Source organism: Branchiostoma lanceolatum, chromosome 19 (assembly GCF_035083965.1).
Source record: "Branchiostoma lanceolatum isolate klBraLanc5 chromosome 19, klBraLanc5.hap2, whole genome shotgun sequence".
Taxonomy (NCBI): Eukaryota; Metazoa; Chordata; class Leptocardii; order Amphioxiformes; family Branchiostomatidae; genus Branchiostoma; species Branchiostoma lanceolatum.
Genome location: NC_089740.1, coordinates 3315660 through 3339612, shown reverse-complemented (window position 1 = coordinate 3339612; position 23953 = coordinate 3315660). Strand labels below are relative to the sequence as shown.

General features: G+C 43.2%; 1 long non-coding RNA gene across 1 annotated transcript; it reads right to left on the bottom strand.

Moving 5' to 3' along the window:
- Positions 1-17394: 17394 nt before the first annotated feature.
- Positions 17395-23691, bottom strand: LOC136425332 (uncharacterized). The gene is made up of 2 exons (XR_010753997.1): positions 23158-23691; positions 17395-19108 (listed from the first exon to the last, which is right to left on the bottom strand). It is a non-coding gene; the product is annotated as an uncharacterized lncRNA (long non-coding RNA).
- Between the last annotated feature and the right edge of the window lie 262 nt (positions 23692-23953).

Sequence of the window (23953 nt, the reverse complement as noted above, 5' to 3'; positions counted from 1 at the left end):
GCCGAGCACGGACCCCTGTGGGAAACCCGATTCTACGGGGACGAAGCTGGATATAGCCCCTTCTACTACTACCACCTTCTGACAGTCATTCAGGAAGTTCTTGATCCAAGTCTTCACTGCGCCCCTGATTCCGTAATATTCGAGCTTGTGTGTGAGTAGAGAATGACAGACCTTGTCAAACACCTTAGAAAAATCTATAATTAAAGCGTCCGTTTGATTACCCTTTTGAAGGTCGTCTGTCAGCTCGTCAACAAGCCCGAGGAGTTAACTCTCGCAAGAGCGGCGACGTCTAAAGCCGCGTTGTCTCTCACAAAAATGTTGTTTTCCTCGTCAAGTAACAATTGTGCTGGTGATAATGTGCTCTACTATTTTGCAGTGGTAATGCTAGTCAATGAGATGGGTCGATAATTCTCGGCGCGGTAGCGCTCCCCTTTCTTGTAAACAGGGGTAACATTGTCCGTCCGCCAATCTTGGGGTACGCTGCCTATCTCAAGAGAAGACCAAACTTACAGGTCTTGTTGTAACAGGTCCTGCTGGGCAGGGTCCGTTACCACCTTGTACACTGCAGTGTAATTCTCGAAGATTCTAGCTAGTGCCTCCAGTTTGTCGGTAAGGTCATCAATGCAACGCTGACATAGGAGGAGGAGTACCCGTTAACCACAACTGCCTGTCTTTCGCCTTGGCTTGTGCAAGCTAGAGGCATTCCTTCAGTTTCGACATGGCTTCATCCCAACGGTCAGCTTCCTCTTTAGATTGTAATTAAATCTCTTCATTTTATTAAGATGGTACCGCGACCGAGAGTCTGACGTGTAATTGCTATTAACGTAGCCAGAAATAATTATTACAACAGATGTTTAGAAGCATGATAACAGTGTTGGTTTTAACAAATGCTTCAGGTGGTTTCTCTGGAGCTGTGTCGGATTTAGAGCAAACAATCTGAGTGATGATTGGTATAGTGAGGACTGTGAACAGTCTATGTTAAACTTTAATTTACCTGTCAGATCACTTGTCTACTAGTTAGGGCCTCAGATTAGATAATGCGGTATAAATCACGACAACACCATCCAAAAGTGGGACCATGACCACTGGTACAGTATTGTTCAAGATGTTGAACCATGTAATACGCCCTTCAAGAAATGAATAATTCGATGTAATATTTTACTTTGGTCAAAAGTAACTGGCGAGTCAGTCAACCCTTTGTCTGCTAAGATGTCATCACCCGGGTCAATCATGTCCAGAAAACGTCAGACATGCACAATACTTCTATCTGATGATCGTCCACCATAACCTTCTGAGAGAAATGATATGCTCCCATTTTGAGTGATGCCGATCAGGCATAGAGCAGTATTATGCTTCTTATAGTCACTCCAAGTCAGTTGTTGGGGCTCCAGAAGCCTTGGTCTTTGGATAAAAACGTCAGTACAGTCAAGCGAGCATCGCGAATGTGGATACTTAGTGCGAAGAGATACAGCCATATGCTGCAGGATAGATTCCTTTGGAGACCAATAAATCAGGGACTTAAGATGTTTTACCAGGAAGGGCACCTATTTATCGATAATGTGCGAATACACTGCTGCAGAGATTTCAGGAATGTCACACAACAAATTATTTGTAAGTCCAAGCCGAATTTTGATCAATACAAGTATTCGTTCCTCCTTGCTCTGCAGCATGTGACTTGGTCCACTCAACGGTTAGAGCCGTCACAACGGTGCCAGGCAGGGCATTTCACTGGGGAATGGTATAGTGAAAATATGAATCTTTGTTTGTACATCCGTCCTGGCGTTAAGTGTTTGAGATGGTGACCCCCCGGCTGCGCCCCTGAGCTGGTTTCAGTAGACTGTCAGTGTTTATATTGATATGATTATTAACTAGTTTATAGAAAAAGGTGAGGCGGGCGTTCCTCCTCCTTTCGTATAGAATGGGTACTGCAGGTCATTGAGCATTTGTGTCACGCTGCTAGTCAATGTCTGTTCCATGGTGTGTTTTGAACCCAGACTGGTTTGTAGGGGTAGTCAGGTGCTTCTTGAGGCGGGTAAGCAGAAAGGATTCGAATGATTTAAAGGTCGGACTGGAAAAGGCGATGGGATGGTTATCATTCCAAATGGAAGGGTTAAAGTTTTGCTTTTTGATTATCGGGATAAGGATGACCTTCAGTAATACAGGGAGGACATAGCCATGCCTCTTCATGGCAGAAAATAAAAGTAAAGTGGTTAGCCGAGGTCAGGCATGCTTCAAGTGCTCAGCTGACAGCACGTCAGTCACATGACTTACCACTTGGGAGCATGTTGATCGCTGCGTCTACTTAGGACACGGATGCAGACACTTCAGCATCATAGCTGACAACAGAATTCAACCGAGAGTCATAATGTGTCCTCCACATACTAGGGATGCTGGAATCACTGCTGTTACCATATCAAAGTTGCATAAAAGATTCGACTTGGAGCCATTTCTAGATCGTAGGATGATGATGATAATAATGATTCTAATTCATAATATCTATTAACTTAAAAAATAAACTTAGAAGAGCAACGTGGTAATAAAAGCAGGTATATCAAACTTTTAACATTCACGACAGAACGATTACATAAATTAGTCGTAAAACAGGTGGTAAAGAAGAAACTGACGATATAGTTCGGATGATGTTAAAGACTTGGAAACTTCTGAGTCGGGTTGCATCGACGCGAAAGTAGACGGAGAAGGGTACAGACTTCGTTATAGCCAGAGTAGTCAGACCCCAAGATAATCCTCACAAGCCCTAGTTATTTTCCCGATTTTCTGGCTCAGGGCACTTGTCAGGCCAGGATGCCAGACAGGGCCGGCATATTCAGTGAAGGGACGTGCGTAACATACGTACACTGTGACAAGGTTCTCTTTGAGGACTTGAAAGTATTCCAATCTCCGTAGTAGATACAGCCGCTGATACAAATATGGTCTAGTGTGTGTTCCACTTTAGTTCTGCCTGCAGGAAAAACCCCATGCTCAGTATTCTTAATCCACTCGTTTCAGGGTGGGCCAAAAGCCTACCACCCTCCCCCGCCATATGCAGACTGGAGGCGAGAGCATCAGTCCTATACTGATCGTCCACACAGCGACACTCTCTAAGTGAGAGATTAAATTTGGCCCGGGTTTTTCTCATTAGGTCCCAAATAGCCCCATGCCTCGGACGGTTGCATTCTCGCAAGAGAGCGAAGGCGTCTTGGGCGTCTATGGTGTTCTTTGACAACGGCGTTCCAGCCAGGGACCACATTGGAGTCGGTGCATTTCCTTTTTGAAAAAAGGGGTAGTAGCTGCGTTTTTCGGCGCAGTCGCTTTGTCAAGAGCAAATTTATCAAGAGAAGTTGTGTGGTCATTGTTGTTACAGTTAGGATTTTGACACAAAAGTGCATTATATGGCAAATTTATCGCGGATTAGAGGCTGTCGGTACAGTTGCTGTACCACAGTATGTCGTCAGGAGTTGCAAGTTCCCAAATAATATTATTAGAAGGGGGGGATTCATCATCAGCTGTGTTTGTAAACACCGGTGCTGACTCCCAATCAAATGAAACCAGAAGGGGGGAGCGGTCGGATGAAACAAAGTTGTCAAGTACACGAGATTTGTTTTTTTGACAGTTTATTAGAACTTTCAAAACTCAACATTTCTTGCCTCTTTGTTGTACAGCATATATGGTGGTGCCAGTATCAGTCATGTTTGAATCGGCATCTCAGACAATGTCTACATTTCCATTATCTGTTACAATATTAGAAATATGCGTTAATGATTATAAACACAAAGTCTGATTAGTCAATCACGTTTATGAAAGCATAAAAGAACATAAATCTATCATTCAATGAACAGCTCTTAGCAGCTCATATTTCCCATCATCGTTTTTCATAGTCATTGACGTCTAACGTTACATCAACATTACAGTATTACGCAATATGAATGACATCATGGTAAACAGTTTGATGTTTTCAAAGGATCTATTTTCTATAAACAACAGTGCATGGTAACACACAGTATTGGCTTGGACACTAAGTCCCCTGTAGGGCTTCTCACAGAGTTTGCAATTCAGTGATCTTACAATACATAATAGCGTTTGAATATCAGCTCGGAAAATATACACGTGTTTGGATATGGATATGTTATTCTTATTTTGTTATGACACCAGTTCTTAAATATTGCATACTTAGCTATAATCAAAAGTAGGTTCGGTACACGAGACACTGGTATGCATTGTATCAGTCTACTAGTACAGTGGGCTGCCGCACCCAGAAAACGACAGAACGCGGCCAAGAATATTCAAAGCACTCCAGCATCAAAACGTACACTCCCACTCGTAACAAGGGAATAGATAAGTTAGCTATGGCATCAAACGTTCGCTCTACACTCAACAAGAAAAAAAGAGGCCGTGTCGCACACAATATTGTTCCTCAAATTACTGATGAACTAAACAATGCATCAATGCTAAACTACCAGCCCTTCCCGTAACGGCCCCTCTTGGTCGTGGGCTGCGAGCCTCTGTTGCTTAGTAGCAAAAGTCGGGTGTTGGGGGGACACTCCCTAGCGAAGTGATAGAGCCTCAAGCACATCATACACCGTACTAGTCAGGGCCCATCTCGGCAGCCGGAGGGAAACGAAGCGGAGGTAGGGCGCTGGGTATCATCTCCGTCGGACCCTGCGGGGGAACGTGAGGGTCGGGCAGGGTGACCATACTGCCGGCTCCCTGCATCTTCCTCCATCTTCCCACCGTGTCGGCCACCGCTGCCTGTTCGGGATCGCCGATAAACTTTATGGCCAGCTCCTGCCAGTCCTGCCCTTCAGGACCCGCCTCAAGTTGAGTGTGGAACGCGGTAGCTGAGAAGCTCCACTTTCTGCCTTCGGGGTGACCGGTTACCACGGCAGCCTCGGCCAAGGCTTTCAGGAGGGCCGCCATGGTGGCCGGTTCCTGGCCGCGTAGGCCCTGGCCTCCCGCAAGAGGCGCTCTGTGGCGTGCACCTGCTCCCTGGACTCCATGCGCGTAGTCCTCTCCCTCAATGCCCTCAGTTCCTGTGGAACAGTTCCTGTGGAACAAACCACTAAACACAGTTACTTACACGTCCCTCCTTCGGGAGGCAACAATCAACCCCAGGCCCATGTCCAACGGCCCACGAACCTCTTTTTTAAAAACTCACGCTGCACTTCTTTCCACTCAGCCCGGGCAGACTTACAGCGACATCACTTTTGTCTCAAAGAGCGCCCCTCCCGTTTGCGCTCTTCACAAACCACTACATTTTTTAGCCCGTCCGCCTCCCTCGGCGATTGCTTCCATCCGGGCAATATTCTAAGGGCAACCACAACAACCGTGGTTCTCTCTCGCCCGATTGCCTTTGGCGCCAACACCTCCCGCGCCACTTTCTCTAACCCGGGGCATTCACATTTTCAAATGGAGTTCCGCCCATGCCCCTACAACCTCTCGGCCATTCCCGCCGACATAGATGCTCCAGATCTAGTAATCTTTCCTTTCCACCGTGCCGCTGACTAGGGCGGAAATCCACTCACAAAAAAACGAGAAACGGGAAAAAAAGAAAGCAAATTAACTACCAACAAATCGAGAGCATAAAGAAACATACGTTCAGAGTGCCCGTCTCCTCGGCAGGCTGTGCGCTCGAAGGCGGAGCGGGGGCAGTGGAAGCCCCGAGAGCTGGCCCTGCACTCCTACTTGCTGCCCCGGATCCCCTGGGCGCTGTGCTCTTTGGAGCGGCCGCGTGAGACTGGGTCTTGGCCTGAGACTGGACCTGGACTGTTACCGCACTTCCCGTCTTGTGCCGCCGGGGGATCCGGCGGAGACACACTGAGGGACACCGTCGGGGATCCATAGGCTGGTCGGGGCCGTGTTGAGACAGCGTCTGGCCTGTACGAACACAACTTTCACCGTAAGGGGCTGAGGCGACTAAGACACATGGGCACCAACAGACGATTCGTCACTTGACCGACAACCACGCCCCCCCCCCCCCCCCCCGGCTTGGTCCTCGAATGTGGGCAAGCCACGATGACATAAGCAGATCATACCATTCACGCCAAACTAAACACTGAAAATGACTAATAGACTTACTTACTTCTTCTGTGGTAGAGTTTATCACGTGCACTTCAAATAACAGAGTGTCCCACAGAGTTGTCAACTGTGTCCTCAGGTCCGCAGCCTCAGATTCAGCTGCTGGTTCCTGTAATGTCATACCCTAATGTGCTAAACATACCAATATGTCTCTCAACGTCGTCAATCCCTTCCGTCCCCATCACATTGGAAACGCCGTTTGGTTAATACATCTTGGATGCTTGTTGAACTCCACTCACCGAAGGTAAGTGGAGTGCTGTCGCTTGAAGGAAGTCGGATGTCGTCAGACGGATCAGCCCTCATTGGGTGTTTCAGCCCTTATCCGTAACACCCCTCTTGCTGTCGGGCCCGGCAGTGGTGGCCAACTCACTGCCCATCCGCTCCTCCTGGCTTCCAGCATACCTCCTCTCTCCTATTCCACAGCCAGCATGAGGCTCTCTCTGCAGCCTCCCCCATCCTGCGTATAGCTACCTTCCTGTCCTTCCCTGCTATCCCTAGTGCTGTCATCATCTTCCATACTGACTGTGCTGGAAATCCTCTGCACCCAATCTCTATTGGGAACAGCCAAGACTGCCATCCTTTGTCCCTACACTCCTGGAGCAGGTCTTGGTATTTATTCTTCTTCCTCTCGTATGCTTCCTCGCATCTCTCCTCCCATGGGACTGTTAGCTCTATGAGGACGATTTTCTTCCCTTCTTCTGACCATAACACCGCGTCTGGCCGCAGCTTCGTCTGGACTACTGGGAGGAAATGTAGCCTCCTTCCCAGGTCCACTATCAGGTCCCATGACTTCGCCTTCTGCAGGATGTTGTTGCTCGCTCTTGCTTTTGCAGGGCGACTCTTTTCCCCCTCCCTTACAAATGCGATTGCTGGGCCTCTTCTCGACTCTAAGCGGCGCTTCTTTTTCCTCTCAACTTCCTCAGTTGGGTTAAGGCGGCCCAGGAAGTATTATTCTGTACATATATGATTATACTCTGTAACTATCGATAGCCTTGTCGCACCACGATGAAACTTCACACAGTTTTAGAACTACTTAAAACACATTGAATAAAGGTGACTTAAGTTTTTCTACTGCTGGATTCTGGGTTAGAAATACACATTTTGGTTAAAAAAACGTGTATTTTATGGATTTATGCGCGCAGGCGGTAACATCACCTTTCATCATAATATTTTGCAAGGAAAGAGCTAACCCCATACAAATTATTTTTGTCCGAGGCTATTTTGTTTAAAATGACGATAACATTGTTTTTTTGGGTCAGAAACATCAGAAACAGCTATTTTGGAGTCATTTTTTATTGAAAATTCGCCCCAGTTAAAAATAGATAACATCTATGCAAAATAGCCTCGGACAATTTTGATAAGAAAGCGATAATAAGTTACGTTTGATTACTCAAAGGCTGAATTCTGTTCTTTTGAGCTGCGCGTAATTGCGTAAAAGTCATAACCCAAATCCCACACAAGCAGCTCGTTGTCTCCCGCGTAATCCAACACCTGTGACGTAACGGCCATTCCATTCGAACACCATATCGAACATATAGAACTTCCCGTTCTATTTGGAACACCTCCGTCAAAACAGCGCTAGTAGGACTCGGCGCGGCTCATGCAACATTTTTGGAGGAGACAACTTCCAAATCATTTGATTGAAACAGTTAGAATGTAATACAATCCGAATCCTGGCCTATAAAACAATTTTGTACCTATACGTACACCTGAGATGATATATATGATTGTGTTGTGTAATAGACCTTGTGCTCCCCGTAGTGGAACATTTCGAACCGTGTTCGAGTTCGGCCGCGCCGCTGGCCAGGCACGCGGCCGAACTCGAACACGAATTTTCGAGCCTGGGCTGCCTTAACCCAACAGAGTCTAGGATACTTGCTATCGTGGTCAGCACCTTGTCGTGTCGCCACCGGTATCTCCCCTGTGTGAGCGCTGTACTGCACCCAGACAGGATGTGGGCCATTGTGCCTCCCTTGCCACAGAGCTTGCATGCTGGGTCTTCCCTCAGTCCCCACCTGCACAGGTTGGTTGGGGAAGGTAATGTGTCATAAACTGATCTCAACAGGAAAGAAATACGGAACGGCTCCAGCTTCCACAGATCCGACCCAGTTATTTTCCTACTGGGGAGGTTCCACTTGGTCCAAGCCCCCTGTGCTGCTAACTGTGCTGCTTTGGCTCTCCGCCCTTCCTCCTCGAGTTGTCTTACTTCTGTCTGAATTAAGGCTCGCCTTTCTTTCCTACTTGCTTTTCCCCACTGTTGGAAGTGTGACGAACCCAGGCCCTGCCTTCCAGTGTTCGTTATCCCAACTATGTCCCGCAGGATCAACATTCCTTCCGCCTTTGAAACTAGGGAGTCTGCCACGAATTTCTGGCCTGCCCTTGTAGTGACGCCTGCCTGCCTAACCTGCTGGTCTTGCGAATCTCTGTACATCATGACAGTTCTGCATTTTGCCACCTTGTATTCTTCTGCCACTGAGGCAAGCGGGAGCTGCATCTGGCTTGATTTAGAATACAGACCCAGTGAAGTAAAACTTGGTGGAACGCCCAACCATTTTCTGAGGTGCTTGTTAACTTTCCTTTCCATCTCTTCTACTCTTGTCATTGGGACTTCGTATACAGTGAGTAGCCACATCAACCTAGGTAACATACCGTGCTGGTAAAGCCAGGCCTTGAATTTCCCGGGAAGGCCTGACTTCTCTATTCTTCTCAACCATTCTTCTACCTGCTTCATGGTGCTGCTGACGTTCGTCCTGTCAGACAGGGTATCATCGTACCACTTTCCTAAACACTTGATCGGATTTCCTTCGATTGATGGGATGGGCTCTCCTTGGACTTCGAGCATGAATCTACTGGTTATCTTCCCTTTCTTGATGACCATACACCTGGATTTCTTCGGTTTAAACTTCATCCTCGCCCACGTTGCCATCAGGTCGAGCTCTGCTAGCATCCATCTGGCCTCTATGTGGGATACGGTAGTTACTGTGAGGTCGTCCATAAATCCCCTAAGTGGGTTTTGCCTAGCTCCTGACATCATCCGAGGTCCCTTAGCTTTGCTTGCGGCTGCCTCTATCAAAAGGTTCATTCCCATTATGAACAGAATAGGGGAGATTGCGCATCCTGTCACTATACCCTTCTCTAGACTCTGCCACTGTGTTGTGAAGTCAGTAGTTCTGAAGCGTAGCTGGACCCCTCCAAAGTAACTGGAGATCATACCCTTGACTCCTGCTGGCACGTGGTAATGATCCAGCGCCACCTGGATCAGGGCGTGTGGAATAGAACCATATGCGTTGGCCAAATCTAGCCACACCACCGTCAGGTCACCTCTGCTTGTCTTGGCCTCCCTAATCATCTGGCTGAGTACCCCTGTGTGTTCGAGACATCCGGAGAAGCCCGGGATGCCACCCCATCCTTGTACCATCAACGGTACAGACCGGACTGGCATAGCGAAAATCACCCAGTACATACCGATCCAGCCTATAGTCTGCGTAGGCTAGACTAGCAGAATAGAGCCATCAGGCGGATGTACCGTCCTGATGTGATGCTGGCTGGGTAAGCAGGAAGGTACAGAGGGGTCACTGCCCTCTCGTGTCACCCGCATAGGTCAACATTCTAGGTGTCATGGCCGCCGTCTGAAAACATGGCCGTATTCCGCCTTTTGGACCAGAACAAACATCAAGAAGTGTACTGCTTCGAGATGTTTACAGTATCAACCTTTCACAAATTCGCGTTTTGTTCCTGAGACTCTGCTTGCCTTTCACCAACATCGATCGTGTTGATGACATGATCGGATGATCCTAGATCCAACCACCAGACGCAGCCTTTATGCATTAGGTACTAGTAGGTGTAACGTTATATTTACCTTCGCCAAGGTTAGGTTTCTGGTAGCGTTTTGGTATGTATGACCACTAGACCCAGCTAGACATTTACACTAGACACCTTCCCCCGTCACAACTGGCACAGACAACAGAAACCATCCCAGTACCAGCACTACCCGTCAAGCGCAGCAGATTCATCAACATGTTGATGTTGGCTGCCGAACCACAAAGAAGAGAAGAAGTAGAGAAGTCGGCCTCACCTTTTTCTACAAACTCATTAATAATCATATCAATATAAACAGTCCCACTCCCAAACTATACGACAGTCTTCTCAAACCAGCCCAGGGGCGCACCCGGGGTAGTCACCATCTTAAATTCCAAACTCTCAACGCCCGGACAGACACATACAAACATTCGTTCTTCCCCCGTACCATCCCACAATGGAACGCCCTGCCTTGCACGGTTGTATCGGCTCCCACCGTTGAGTCATACCGTGCCAGGCTGGAGGCCTGCCCGCCTTAGCCTGGGACCTGCTCAACCCACCCCACCCACCCCTACTTTGCCCCTTGCGGGGTTATCTGGGGGGTAACCCCAATGATGATGATGATGATATTTGGTATGTGAGTGGTGAGGCCTGGAAATTGTATAATGATGCCGCCCACCATCCTGGATCGTTATATAACTTATGTATAGTAATAGTATACTTCCATGTATAATACAAGCAAAATTTGCCCTTTATCTGGAGTCATATGAACATTTAAAGGTAAACTGTACTGTCTGCTTTGCCCTGAATTAGAGCTCTGTCTAGAAACATGATGATAACATTGATTTGTTAAAACACTTGCATAAGCTTGTTGAAATGAAAGTTGATAGAGACCCCACAGGAGGCGTTGTCTGACTAATCAACCATTGTGACATTCATGTCAATCCCCATGTCCATTTGTCTTGCCATACCCGTTTAATTTCTTGCTGTACCTTTTGACTCTTGCCATACCGTACCCTTTTTTTACATACCTAGACATACCTGACATCCTGGTAGTGTAATGCCCAGAACCCAGAGGTAGTGGTTTCGAACCCGGGTACGTCCCCCAGGAAATTCAATGGAGTTCCAATGTTTGAGGAAAGCCACATCTCAAGCAAGTAAAAGAACCCACCCCTTATATCGAAGACTTAGAGAACCTTCCTACTATTAGTGTGAGTGGATCTGATAAATCTGTCCAGATATTCAGTACAAATCTGGTGTGTTACGTATATGCCATGAGATGGTTTACCGGGTATGCAATACAAACCCTGTACGGTAACATTACACAGCCCATATAGCTGAGACCAAAACAAACCTTCCTGACCACTCTCTCAGCCATGTGCCATTGTATGAATCATGCCTAATCTTGAGAACAATTATTCAAACATGAACACTCCAGACCGCATCTCACTTAATAGTAATTTTTTGTTGCAAGAATTGATCTCAATATTGCTTTGGGCGTGATTTTTAAAAGTTACAATGGCACTCGGCAGAGAGGTGGTTTGATAAACAGTAGGAATGTTAGCTTGACCGTGCATAGGCCATATGAGACTACATGTATCATTTGTCATACAGGGTATCTAGATATAGACACGAGTTTTGAGTAACAACTCACTATGACTATAGACTATAGCTATGACTATGTCCTTCATTTGGTACATCTACATCTACATCTAGGGAACCCCCCAAATAGCCCCTTCAGGGGCAAAGTAGGGGGGGAGTTGAGGTCCCGGGCTAAGGCGGGCAGGCCTCCAGCCTGGCAGGGAATGACTCAACGTTGGGAGCCGTCGCAACCTTGCCAGGCAGGGTATTCCACTGTGGGATGGTGCGGGGGGAAAAAATGAGTGATTATAATTATATGTGTCGGTTCTTGCGTGAATGGTGTAAAACTTGAGGTCGTGGCTCCCCTGGGTGCTCCCCTGGGCTGGTTTCAGCAAACTGTAAGTGTCTGATTGTTAACAAGTTTGTAAAAGAAGGTGGTACGACATAAAATGACCGAATTATCAGGTACAGCAAGAAAGGAGTTTCAGGGTGGTGCACATGCATGCCCTCCTCTAACTGACAATACTAATTACTATAGACAAACCCAGCATAATATCACTGTCAAGGAAATTGATCATTGTATATGACAATATATTTTGTCATATTTTGGAATCACCCCTTTTACTTTTTAAAGTTTATTTGCCATCATCACCCCCCAATATGTTTACTACCCTGTACGACATATGTTTACGACCCTGTACGACATCTAATATCTATTCCCACAGTAGTCCATCATGAACTTGGTATTGTGACCGTCACTGCACACCACTGGTTCACCCTAATGGCCAAGAATAACATGAATTTGTTTGCTGATAGTCAGATTCAGATAATCAGATATTGTGCTCCAAATTTTCACTGAAAGGAGTTCTAAACTCCAGGAAGGGGGTGTTATTTGTCAATGAATGATAATATTAGGAAGTAAAAAATGCATACTACTTTTTCAAATTCTACTGAACTTCCCAAGTAATCTCTGATTAAACAGAGGGATCTCAGCCTATGACTAAGATTGAGTACCTAGCTTCGGTTAGGGACGTCCCTCGGATAGAACGTTAAATGGAGGTCCGGTGTTTGAGGAGAGCCACACCTCAAGCACATTAAAGAACCCAATACACTTATTGAAAAGAGTAGGGTCCTTCCTGGTGTGTGTGGATCATATAAATCTGTCCAGATATGCAGCTTGTACTCTTCAGTACAAACCTGGTGTGTTACGCCTTGATGCGGTTTACCTGGTATGCAATACAAACAAACAAAAAACAATAACAGACCTGAATTGAAGATCCTAAAGCTGTTGTTTTTATTCTAGTCACCTTCCACATACATGTATGTCTACCTGTTACTCATCCAGAGTATAAATTATAATTGCCCTTCAGTGTAGTGCATTACAAGCATGCAGTGGCACAGGTGTACATGCAGAAAGTATAGTTAAATCATATGAGAACTCTAACAGTGATAGGCTAAAAACCATGTCTTTTATAGAAACACTTCCAGGAAAGAGCAAATTTTCAAACATTCAGCTTAATATTTTTTGTTACCTTGGCCTAAAACTAGTAAAAGGTTATGTTTTTGTCAGCATTCCTGTGTGTGTCTGTCTGTCTGTGTGTCTCACGGTAACTTGAGAATGCCTTGTTTAGTGATAGTTTTTATTGATCTTGAGTTATGATATGCCACTTGTAGGGAACTTCGTCAAGTAACATTTTCATTTCTAGAATGGAGAGGGGTGAGTGTTATATTAATTCCAGTCATTTTTGACTATGATAAAGTAACGACTTTACCATTGTCTACTTTACAAAGCAGAAATACGTCCCAAACTCTATTCGTTGTCAATGACTTTGTAATACATGTACATTACCATGAATAGAATGCAGATGCCATTTTGTGTTGCAAAACAAATCATGTATGATGTAACATATGTGTGTGAGTGTGTATGTGTCTGTAACTGTGGGTGTATGTGTGTGTAATTGTGTGTGTGTGTGTGTGTGTGTGTGTGTGTGTGTGTGTGTGTGTGTGTGTGCGTGTGTGTGTAATTCTGTGTATGTGTGTGTGAATGTGTGTATATACTTGTGCATGTGTGTCTGTATTATATGTGTTTTAGTGTTTGCTTGTCATCTGCCAACCAGATGGCAAGACTGGCAGAGGATAGCCAGCAGGCATGGCAGGGGAAAACCTTTGCTGAACACTATGTTCCCCCTACGGATTACTTAGCTATGGCAGAAAATGAGTGTTTGTGTGAATATGAATGTGTGTGTGCACTGTATGGGTATGTTGAGGTGAATTTGAGTGACGTATGTTTGGGTGGGTGGGTGTGTGTGTGTGTGTAGGTGTGTGTGTGTGTGTGTAGGTGTGTGTGTGTGTGTTCGTGTGTGGGGGGGAGGTGTGTGGGTGTGTCTGGTTGTGAGTGGACAAATTCAGCTTATCTAGAATTAGAGCTTCTGAAGAGTGATGAGTCACAGGGAAATGTGTGAAAGGCTAAACTTATGGCTATCTGCAAGGGAAAATTGCTATACAATGCTCTCTGTTATGTATGAGGTTTTTATTGTTGTCATACAATCACAAGACACAGATGCATTTCTGTGCCTATGATAAGCACTCAGCACTAGGCAATGCAGTGTAATCTAATTTGCTAACCTTCACCAGAATTATGTTCATCACAATTGTAATATTTTTGTGTTGTTGTTGCTATAGGTGCTGACAATATTCAACCCAGGCAGACCATCAATGTCATGAGATGACAGTGAACAAGAAGCTGATAATGTAGTGTAATGTAGTGGATTAACTGCTTCTCCATGAAGGCGCTATTTATTAACAACATGCAGTGAGGCAATGCAACGAGTCTGTACAAAATGTCAAATAGCTATTGGAAGTATACACATTTAGAAAGCTTTTCTGTAGTGCACTGTGTGTGTAATTGATTTGGCAATGGCTCTGATTCAGATGCTTTTGAAACTATTTGTATTGAAGATAAAGTAGAAACTGTCATGTTGTGATACAGTATCATTATTAGGACAAAATTTGTAATCTATTGCAAGAGAGCAAATTGCAACATGAAACAATGTATAGAAAAGTATACATACGGTATAAGTTAACAATGGTGACAGGTGGAACTAGTGACTTTTCTTTAAACTGCTACGTAATACAATCCATGGTTTTTTGGTATGACTTCAGGGTTGTGAGCAAGCATCCTACTTATTATATATCCCAAAACTATGTATGCTGTTAGTAACTGTAATTGTTCAAGTTTTTGACAGTTGTTTGTACCCACATATGTATTTCTATATGCAATAACACAGTACATAGCAAAGATTATGAAGGGAGTGACATTGAACTGTATTGAAGTCATTTAACCTGCTAATGAATTTATTTTATTTTATTTTGTGCTTTAACTATAGAGCTTTTCACCATAAACTGTATATGGTCACTGTCAGCAAAGTCTGATGTATGAGATGACACCTGATATGTGTGTTGCATTAGAATACTGACTCAATGTACATGTATTTCTTTTTCTTTCTTGATTAAAGTGTATGAATTTAAATGATTTGTGTTTGGGAATGCCTCTATAAGTAGCGACACCTGTACTGCGGTGCAATGTGAACCAGTCAGAATTCCCTTCAGGAAAATCACTTTGTTGTGTAAAAAAGTATTCTATTCAGTGACTTACTAACCCGATGAAACTATTCACGGATGAGATACTGATATTGTAGAATGCCAAAGTCAAAGAAAAAGTTTGAAAGAACAAACATGAAGTATTTTGATACACCATACTCTGTGTTAAATTTTGTTCATTCTTCTTGAGCACATTATGAAGACATGCCAAACCTCTTTTCTTTATTTGCACGATCAGTTTCGAGGTTCCTAGAGGATGTCATCCATATACATGTACTTGTAATAAAATCAACATGGCCTTCATTTAAGCTGGATTTCTTAATGATCTACCCATATCAGTTTACATAGCTGTAATCAACAAGTAAAAGTTACCCTCATTTGCACATAAATCAATAAATACAAACACAGGATCATGTCAAATTGCAAAAGAAGGTGTTGGCCAAGTAGACAGTTCTTGATATGGGATTTATCTTGCCAAGCTTTTTTCCTCTGCACCATCAAATAAACTGGTCTTTGAATCTAAATCTGCTTTTGGAGTTTAAGTCCATGGACAGTTTTTGGATACGTGATACTGAATCTCCTGACATAATACACAGGACTTCAAATTGATGTTTGTTGTATCACACCTATATATAGATAGAATACTGTATATAGAAAGATGATGATGATGATGATGATAGAGAGAATAAAAATGATTTCTTCGAAATTCGCTGGCATAGTTGTGTATGCTTATTTCATTGCTGAGGAAATTTTTGTGTTATAGACATATTGACTGCAAGCGCCCAGAAAGCGAGACAACTGAAAACCTGTTTGTCAGACTCCAATGGAAAATTATGCCTATGCATTAAAATCGCGGTAGTTCATATCTATCTCGCTAGGAAAAAAGACGGCAACAATACATGCTAACAGCGCCAATTTGCACTTCATTCAATTGTCGCTAGAGGAAGCTAGTACCATAATTCATAGTTTTTTGTAAATATACTTAATGTAACGCATTGAAAAGGCTTTTGCACTATTGAAATATCAAAATATGATTTTTTACTAATTTTCTAGATCAACATTGATGAATAGAAGGTTTAAATTCGGCCAACAGCGCAAATAATACACTGCGTTTCTGTACACGACTGTATGGTCGAAAATAAAGACAGATAGATTGCGTATATTTTCGAGATGAGTGAGGGGAAAGCAAAACTATTAACAGGAATGATAGAACAACATATCAGCTTACTGTTGTGAAAGTTTCAGCGAAAAACATCATTTCCTTCTCGTTTTACAAAGAAAAATGGACTTCTGTCAGATGCGGTTCAAATCGACCCAGAATCGTCTATGTGAAAGATAGCCGTTGAAAGGCGGCTTCGCTTTTGCAAGACATGGCCGTCTTGGATTTTCAGATCTCCCCTAGAAAACGACGGATTTCTCTCAAATCTTGCGAAAATGTCTATGGAAGCTTACTTAGTCCTTGTATGAATTCCCATGCGATCACCGCCATTGGTTTTTGAGTTATTAATAGTTGATTTTCGTTCATTAAATTATTGCTTTCTGGCAACATTTATGAATAAAAGTTGACATTTGTCCTAAAAGATTGAGTGCAAAAACTCAGGAAGGAATAGGTGATACCACCGAAATATTTCTAGCAGATTTATATGAAAAATTCTGTCAATTTCACGATGTAAATCACTTAGTTGCGTCATTTTTATGATGTCGGACGGGGACTCGGACCTTTCGGTTTGGCACTTTTGACCGTACGTGCTCCAAAATGACGATAGTATTATTAATAACCTGTATTTATATCCTCGAGCAGAAACGTGGAATAGCAAAACTTCTAAAAGTACAGATAGATGGGCATATTGACCTACTTTTGTGAAAGTTTGATCTACAAATATCACTTCCTTCTTGTTTTATGAAGGAGAACTCTATTCCGTAAGTTAGACAAGTCGGAGAGCGCGCGGTTGGAGAGATTTGCCCGGGACTACGTTGAGGGTTTCATAGCTCGCCTAGAATGCAAGGGGTCTAGCGCTATAACGTTTATTAGCATATTAATCTACTTTTATGAAAGTTTAATTGAAAAGTATCCCTTCCTTCTTGTTTTATGAATGGAAACACCCTTCACCATAATTCCGCAGGTTTTCGAAACACCGTGCCTATCACATGATACTCGACAGGTGTCAGATAGCTTTTCTGATCACCAAATTTATTACTAACTTCGCCAAAAAGCCATTTTCCTAGCGTTTGTACGTATGTTTGTATGTGGTTTAGCAGCATAAATCAAAAAGCTATGCAACGTTGTCGAAAAAAACCCTAATGTACAATGCACACAAAAGACATTACAAACAATAGAGTGAATAAATCTTCAAATCTTTATTTGTTTAAACCAACATCGCAGAAGTACATACATCGCAGAAGTACATAATTCATACAGATACATAAGGGTAATTCAGTTTTAATAGCTGTTCTGAAATAAATGTTACTAGTTCTCCTGTAATTCACTTTATCTTCACGGTAGCACAATTTCACGGTGTAAGCAAAATGCACATTTTCACTGAACTTTAACTTCACGGTGATGGCATGTGATTTACAGAATGGATGTGTGAAGGAATGATAAATAATCACAATAGTTTTTTTTACCGAGACGATAAGTTCACGGTACAGAGGTGACCACGAAAACAGTCAACACAAAGTTACAGTGAAAGAAACAAGAATATTCTTATTGGAAAAGAAAACTTACAGTATTACACTTCGTACCAGCAAAATACAAAATATTGAGCCGAATACAGAATTTACTACATTGTATATGCTAATTGCTTCATACAGTTTTAGCAACCTATTCCTAAACATGTGCCACTCAGAGGACTAGGCATGAAAAGGGATCGAATCAAACCAACGCAGACAAACGGCCTTAAATTCACTATCATTTCTAACCATTCTATGTGTCGATTTCATCCTTAATATATTCTCATCAGTCAGACAAAGGAGGTTCCTCCTTGGTCAGACCAATGATATTCTTAAAAGGCTCAATCATTTATAGAACATAACAGAGAGTTTGCTAATTGGCTACCTCGTTGAATCAGTCATGACTGAGGTGCCACATGACTTTGGAACATATGATCTGTTATGATAACATTCCATAGGATTAGCTTAAACGACAATTCAATGCAATTGAATGAAATGTACTGTGTTATACATGCATTGGTACAATTGCACTTACAATACAGACAGGTTACTGTAGTCCTGGAATACATAATCAATTGTTACTTATAAGAGACTATAAGAGACATTACACTGGGTGCCCATAACTGTGGATTAATGATACTACATGCGATATGTATTATCTTTAGCATGACAATTTTCTACTACATCTTCAATCTAGTAAAGAGCTATGCTTTTCATAGAATCTAAATCAGAGTCATTGCCATTGTAATAAACATATTTATGTCATGCCTGGGCCTGATACGGGTGTTCCGGACCGTGTGATAACTATCCGTATCGCATAGGGTTCAGGAGTGTTATCACTCGGACTTCCATAGAATATTTAGAATGCAATTCGAGCGAGTTGATTGCACCGCCGCCGGAAATTTGAATACTGGATTCGGAAGTTGGAGGACACAAAACTCCCTCAACTTCTGGCACATTCCGCATTGAAATGTGTTTTCTCAGGTGGGTATATATAACATAAATGAAATACAACACAGTGTATTCTGCATTACCCTCGGTCCCAGCCCTACCACGGGTCGAATCCCCCTCCGGCGGTCAAGCTGATACCTCGGGTGTTACGGGATACCCCGTGTTGTATTCTATATATACATGTTCAGTGCACTAGAATTGAAATTGCAGTTTGGATTTCTAGGGTAAACTTGTACTAGCTGTTTGACAGACTTATTGTATTGGTTAACCCTCCATGCAATATAAAAAAGTAGGACTTGGTTGGTGTTGATATATAACTCCTCCATGCAGAAGCAGGTAATCCATTGCTGCATTATCAGCTTCTCTCTCACCCACTGTCATCTCATGTGTAGATATAGGGCATTGATGGTCTGCCTGGGTTGAATATCATCAGCACCTATAACAATGACAACAAAAAAGGTGAAGGATGGGTTGATAAAGACAATTGCCTTTTTCCTAGTGCTTATTGTTGCCACAAAAATGTATCTGTTTAGTATAACGTCTTATGACAACTATAAGGACCTAATAATATACTACAGACAGAAGTCTTGGCAACTTCAGCCTTTGACACATGTCCCTGTGACTGCTCACTCATCAAAATCACATTTCTGTTTGTAAAGTAGACTGGTAAAGTTGTAAGTCTATCATTGTCAAAATATATGGGGTTGGTATATGTACTACCATGCCAATTTCAGGACAAACTAAAGTTAATTTACATGAAGCTAGGTCCCATTCCATACAAGAGACACGATAATTAAAGATTAATGACTAATAATTATAAAGAAAAATATTGTGACTTTGTTGAATGTTTGAAAATGTGCTCTTTCCTATGTGAAAAATCACTCATTCCCACAACTTTTACTTAAAATGGAATAAGATATTAGAGTTGTCGTGTACTGGTATGTGTGATAAATGAATACAGGAGAAAATATTTCATCTAACTGCCTATGGCTATAGCACAAAACCAGCTGCCTTTGCATGCTTGTAAAGTTTGAAGTTAATTTACACTGAAGGGCAATTATACACTGAATGAATAAACAGAAACTGGTATGTGTTGATGGGTTTAGCATAATAAAAACGAGTCTTTAGAATTTTCAATGCAGATCAATTATGGGACATCCTACTAGTAGCCACACCTGAACTTACATTTTTGTGACAATCATAGACTCTATTCATAATCATACCAGTATTTACCCGGACACAGAGGTTGATTCCTTTCAGGATTCCTGGTACTGGCTGGTAGGAATGGTCAAAATCCAGAATAATCCTGACTTAAGTTCCCTGATCATAATGAATATCTGAATATCTTTCATCACATAGATAGTGATGGGATTCTTGTCCAAGGGTGAACCAGTACTGTGCTTTGTGCCAATTGCATCATGGACTATGTGTGGGAAATTTGTGGGAATGGATCATGTTTAGCTTTCCGACAATACAACTGACTTTTAAAGGAAACTGTATGGATGGGAATAATCCAATAAATACCAGGTTTAACAGGCGACCTCATCAGACTTAGGACGAGGCATGACATTTTTTTGTAGCAGGTAACAGTTCCAATGATTATTTAAAAAAAAAAACTGAGTTTAACACTAAGAAAACATCTAACTGCAAACCAATGGATACTGCACACCACATTCCTTTCTCGTTATTTTACCACAACCACGATTTTCTCACGAAGTGGAAAACTTGTCCTGTCATTTTCATTTTCTATCAATGTCCCTCTCTTTCTTCAATAGTTAGATATGTTGGGTTCTTGGAAAATGGCCCCAAGGATATTCATGGGGGTTTGGCCCCTAATGGAATTTCCCTGAGGAAAAGATGGGTCAATCTATGGGGTGGCTGGAGGGAAGGCAACTCATGATATTGCTGGGCCCAGGATTGGGGGGTGGGGGTGTGGATTGTGGTGGTGAGCAGACACATCATACTGCCAGTCAGGCCTACAGATTATAGTGGCTTTGTACCCGCACAAAAAATATTACCAACACAAGCATATGCATAAGTATACATTGCACAAGAACGCACAGACACACACAACACATTATAAACCAAATACATGCATGCACTATCACACATACACACAAACACTATATATACAGTCTGTATTCCTGTATACAAGATGTGAGACATCTGTTTAAAATTTGTGGCATACAAAGGCTCATTTATTGCCTGGCCCATCAAACTTCCAGTTTTCTTTATTTTCCATTGTACACCCCCCCCCATTATATTCCATTGTGTACTTTGAATTTTGTTTATACAGTAATTGGTGGCTTTTTACTAGTATTGGTGGAGTTCTTACTGCAGCAACCAACCACCATCCTCTACCCCCATCCCTCCAAGCATTCCCCCAAGGCTTGTGCCAGTTTTTCTTCAAGGGAAATTTCATAAGATTAGCCAAACCCTGAAACCCCCATGCATAGCCTTGAGGCCTAGAAAAGGGACGCCCACCCCACTAGCCCAGCCCTAGGGTAACCACTTTTTTTCCGGAAAGCCATCATGTGTTTGAATATAGTCCTATAACAGAATGCAACATGTTTCTAAAATTTCCTCATTACTCAGTAGCTAGTGGCATGAGTGGTATGCAATGTGGCTTTGCTATGGCTCACATTTTTGGACAAGCAAACCGGGTCACTCCCATTCTTCTCAATAAGGGCGTTGGGCTCTTTTACGTGCAGACACTTATGCCTGAAGCTCCCTCATATACACAGGGCCACTGGCTTTGCATCACCATCTAAAATGACAAATGCAATCCATTACAACATGTCAGAGCTGGAGTTGACCCTCAAACTCAGGCCCCAGGATTCACGGAATTTGATCCAGATGGCATTAGCAGCTAGCCTGGGTGCCATCCTATTTCTACCGGGGCTCCTACACTCGCTACCCTAAAACCATTTAGGTTAGCGAGTGTAGGAGCCCCGGTAGAAATAGGAATTGGCACCCAGGCTAATTAGCAGCAGGGTTGCACTACTAGCTTGTGCCATAGTGACATTGTAACAGTGGGGTTCAAGTGCCTCCAACTGACCAGTCTAACTGGTCACAACCTTTTAGCCTAGTGGTTAAGGCGTGCGTGCCTGTGATCTGGGCTGCCGGTTTCGGCGTGGGTTCGAATCTCGGTTGGGATCACTTGTTGTTACTCGCTCCTTTGATTTGTTTCAACATTAAGACCACAGCAAGTCCAGAAAACGTTATATCAAAACCTGACAGTTCCACTGTACTGCAGCACAATAACAAGCTGCTAGGGGGCCCAAAATCTATTAATTGTCTAATTCAGACCAAGGAGATCTAAACCTCCTTGTTTAGACCTATTTAATTATATATTATGTAAAGATGAAGAAGGGAAAACAAGAAGCCCTGGATGTAACACACGGTTGATCGTTTCAAAGCTTCTTTTGTTTGTTCCTAACAATGAAAAAGAAGTCTCCGAACAGTAGGGCAGGGTGGGTTAAGACAAGATATTGACTGTAAGTTCGAGTTGGTAAGTTCTGGATGAGAAAAAGTGATGTCATGTGACCTGTCAGCAACCTGATATTGGAGTCGGGAGGGGGGTCTTCAAGTAAGAATTATCCAGGATGGTGGGCCATCCTTATACAATTTCCAGGGCTCATCACCCACACACCAAATATCAATACAATCCTTCCAGACCTTCTTAAGTTATGCTGTTCATCAACGGAGTGATGAGCGGAGTTCATTTATGGAATTCCTGGGCTGAGCATTGGGGGGGTGGAATTATGAAGCCGTTCGTCCCTGGATTTCTAGTCACGAACTTTCTTCCGTGCTGGATGTCCAGTGACGAGTCGCCATATTTTTGTTTCCGGATTCGTTACTAGGTGTCCATTATCTAAAACCTCTATACTTTTGCCATTGTTTGGACCGACTGGACATGTACAGTTTTGGATTTAGTTGTCTGAACATACTAACGTTTAGGTAGTACTGTTTTGTTCCTTGCTTAATTGGTTATGGACATAGATTTTGGTAGGTAATATAAAGTACATTATTATTTCAGTGTACGTTTTCTCCCGATAAAGGCACAAGCCACAAGGATATGTTGTCGTCGTTGAAACGTAACAGAATGTGATACTCATACTGTATTTTATTTTTTTCTTCATTCGAACGTTTTCCAAACAATAGCTTTGATTAGAGTTTGAAGTAGGAAAAAAAAGCATTGACTGAGAGATGCAGCCCTGAAAATAACGTTAGACGCTCGTTAGAGTCTCAGCACTCTGTTAGCAGTCCTGACAGGAGGGTTCCCAGTACTGAAGCTGCCCAGTACAGGAAGTCCAGTACTGAGAAAGTCTCAGTACTAGAGCTCCTGTTCTGACGACCACTTCCGTACTGGTTGTCCAGTACTGACAAAGGAGGCAGTTACATTTGTATATTTGGCTTTTGCCACATACATACAAACATACGCTACCAGAAACATAAGAATGACGAAGGTAAATATGCACCTACCTACTGGTTGATAAGGCTGCGCCGGTGGTCAGTGGATCTGGGATGTGTCATCGACACAATCGATGTTGGTGAAAGACACTTAGCAGAGTCTCAGAAACAAAACACAAATTTGTGAAAGGTTGATACTGTAAATATTTCGAAGCAGTACACTTCTTGATGCTTGTTCTGGTGTAGAAATTGGCAGAATACGGCGGAATACGTTGTTGTTGTTGTTGTCCTTGTTTAACGTCTATTATATCGCTAGACGTGGTCTCCTGGTGCTGTGTTACGCTTGGTTCAGATACCATACGGCCATGTTTTCAGACGGCGGCCATGACACCTAGAATGTTGACCTATGCGGGTGACACGAGAGGGCAGTGACCCCTTTGTACCTTCCTGCTTACCCAGCCAGCATCACATCAGGACGGTACATCCGCCTGATGGCTCTATTCTGCTAGTCTAGCCTACGCAGGCTATAGGCTGGATCGGTATGTACTGGGTGATTTTCGCTATGCCAGTCCGGTCTGTACCGTTGATGGTACAAGGATGGGGTGGGGATGCCACCTTTCTGCACTGATGTGTCAATGTACTTGTTCTCTGTCACGTACGCCACCATCCTTCTAGCCAGGACGGAGAAGAAGATTTTACACTCTACGCTTAGAAGTGAGATCGTCCGGAACTGGTCTATAGTAGATGAATTTTCTTCCTTAGGTACGAAGCATCCCTCTGCTTTCTTCCAACATGCTGGTATACTGCCCTTCAACCAAATTCTTCGGAGCAGCCTCCACAATCTTCTCAGGAGCAACGGGCACTTCTT